Below are 3,006 nucleotides of genomic sequence, written 5' to 3' on the forward strand. Positions count from 1 at the left end.
GGGGCGGGGGGGGGGGGAGAGCGCAGATTTGGGCCAAAATGAACTCCCTTTCCTTTAAAAACCATCCAGACATCCAAAGCGGAGGAAAAACAAACTCTGATTTGAGTCACTGTCAGCTGTTTCTTGACTGAAAACGTTGCAATCTAATGGGTTTGATATCTTCTTGATTATGTATCTATCAGCATTTTCTCAATGGTTCAGTTAGTGTGTGATTAAGACAACTGAACTGTGATTACTGTATCAATAAGTTGTAAAATGTCAAGAAAATGATATAGTCGCTGAGATCAATTGCAGAGAAGCACAGAGCTGCACTATAACTGCTCTGCTAGTCTGAGGATACATAGCTAATTATGATTCAGTGCTGTATTTAATTGATACTTCGTTATAAAGCAATCCCTCTTAAGGCTACTTAGATATTCCTTTGACTACGGAACTCAAAGTCCTTTTCCCCCATCCTCCACCCTTTTATTTTCTATAAAGCATATGGGTACTATTTACTGCATATTGAAGCATGCAGCTCTAATAGCAGTTTTGTTGCCGATACTGTCGTTTGCCAGAAAAGCAGTTCTTCCCTGCCTTGTGCTCAGGACCCTCCCCCTTTACAATGGCTTCCTTTCAAAGGATGAAGCACACAGCCTGTGAGCTGTACACACAAACATTTCATCAATTCTATATTGTTCTTCAAAGATCCAATTTAGCAAGCAACATTAGTGATGAAATGCAGGTCTTTTATTAAACAAACACTAGAAAAATGTTTAATCCCTGTGTTCTCAGTGACACCGACAGACAAGTGTGGTAGTAAGTTTATTGCTTATCTAAATTCCATAGCCAAATGTAGGTACTTTTTAAAAGCAATAATTCTACTAACCTTCATGAAGTCAATTGGGCCAATATGTTCTTAAACAAGACAAAACAGGCCCCAGTGTCTTACTTTGAAATCCCTAATGCTAACAACTCATCTATTTTTTCCTGGGATGTAATTGAAAAAGAATGTAATTAAGTATTTAAGTACCTCAAGAAAATGCAGCGCATTATATTTTATTACAGGCAGTGAAATTTTTCTTTTTGGTTTGCATTTCAGAATTTGGCTTAAATATTAAACAGGCCTAATCTAGAAGTCATCATTGTATGATTATCAGCATGTGAAATATTCCCAGAAGTTCACAAGGGAAGACTTTTTATGAACTATGTAGTCTTACATCTAATAAAACTTTGGAGGATGGTACTTTTCTATGGAAAACTGGTAGCATGTCTTTTAATTTAATCAATAACATAACATCTCTTTTAGAGTGCTAAAGTGATGAATCAACTTAATGTTTTTCTGAAACAGTTATGTATAGCAATCAATATCATAGCTCAATTTAAAATCTTCACAAATAGCTCATCTCCTTTGTTGCTTTGATACAACATATTTTTTCCTTTAAAATGATAGATTTAAATATAAAAATATTTTTTCTTTAACTGACAATTTTTTTTTTTCAAATAAAGAAATGCAATTTTGCAAAATGTGTATACATATCTGAGCATCAAGTAGAAACATTAAAGCAAATTTTGTTTTCATTTAAATTGTCCAGGTGGTATTACTGAGGTTGTTCAAGTGGCTGAAGCTAGAAGTAATACTGATGGCTAATCCTTGGAGGAGTCGGTCCCGTGTCTTACTAGTTTTATAGGCGATGCAGTCTGTGAAAGGAATAGAACTGATGCATGGCACTGCACCTGAGGCTGTGTTTCCTAACTTTGACCTCATACATGATGATATTTAAATGTTAAAATATGGTTTTGTGTCATAGGGCTTTTTTTTTTAGTTTGTTGTTTTAACGTAGTCTGTAGTTAACAGACCTCCTTTCATTTTAAGCCTCTGGGAAGGATATATTACGTTGTCATCAGTGATAGACTAATCCACCAATGCATCTTTAATCCAGAAGAGGGATAATTCTAATTCTGGGCAGCAGTGCAAGAAAGGATTCCAGATAATATTAGAAAATATGCTTTGCTTTGCACAGAACTCTTCAAAAATTCATTTACATAAGTCTTTTAATTTTACTACTGCAACAATTTATGTCTAATTAGCAATTATAAATCACATTATGAAAAAATTACACATCTCAAAAAAGCATAGATAACAACCGCTTGACAGATACGTCAGCTGCTCAGAATTCTCACAGTAGATAGTCTAGATTAATGTTGGGGTGACTCTTAGCTGTGCAGGAGATCCCAAAGATCTCCTTCTGCAAAGTTGCCATTACCTGTGTTGCATATGTGGAAGACAGCATTAAGGGTTTGCCTATCTGGATTTCCATGACAGAGCTCTTGGATCTGCCTATGTGCAATTATATCTTCGCCTTCTTACAACTCTGAACTGGCTTTTGTGTTCCTGACACTGTAGTTTAAGTCAATGCTTTCTCAAAGGGCTTCCCCCCTGCCCCTGCCGATAACTAAGCACCAGGTTATACAAATACTTTCCCTGCCCTCTGTTAGCGATGTGTTTATGTGGCTATTGCTCACTCAGAAAACAAACATACACATTTTCAAAGTAGTAAGTTGTGGTTTGGGTTTTTGGTGGGGGTTTTGGTGGTTTTTTTTTTTTTTTTTTCAGATTTTCAAGACAATATTACTTTCAAGTGTGAAAATATTTCAAATATAAGCCTATAATTAACCCCCCCAAATATTATGAAACTAAATGTCTGAAGTTATTTACTTCACTTCAGGTTTTTGAATGGAAAATTTGTACATTTTTGCTTCTTATCCCTATTTAGATTAGGAGAAGCATTCAGAAACGGTTGCATGGTAGAAAATTATGTTCTATTGCTTTCTCACATACGTATATATAAAAATACATATTCTGTATGTACTATTTATTTATTCAAATAGATAAATCCACACCAGAGGTGGTTGTTTCTAGAAATTTGTGATACTTTCTCAGACAGGAAAGCTAAAAGAGATTCAACAAATGGCCTCATTAATTCATATTTTAAAAAGTACAAAATTTTGTGTACAGTTATATGG

At 34.9% G+C, this 3,006-nt stretch overlaps 1 protein-coding gene across 1 annotated transcript in view; it reads left to right on the forward strand.

The window, feature by feature from the left end:
• KCNH8 (potassium voltage-gated channel subfamily H member 8) overlaps nucleotides 1-3,006 on the forward strand; it is a 205,279-nt gene that overhangs the window by 954 nt on the left and 201,319 nt on the right. The gene's annotated exons all lie outside the window — the stretch shown is intronic.

The sequence above is a fragment of the Aptenodytes forsteri genome, unplaced genomic scaffold (assembly GCF_000699145.1).
Source record: "Aptenodytes forsteri isolate BGI_AS27 unplaced genomic scaffold, ASM69914v1 Scaffold9, whole genome shotgun sequence".
Lineage (NCBI taxonomy): Eukaryota > Metazoa > Chordata > Aves > Sphenisciformes > Spheniscidae > Aptenodytes > Aptenodytes forsteri.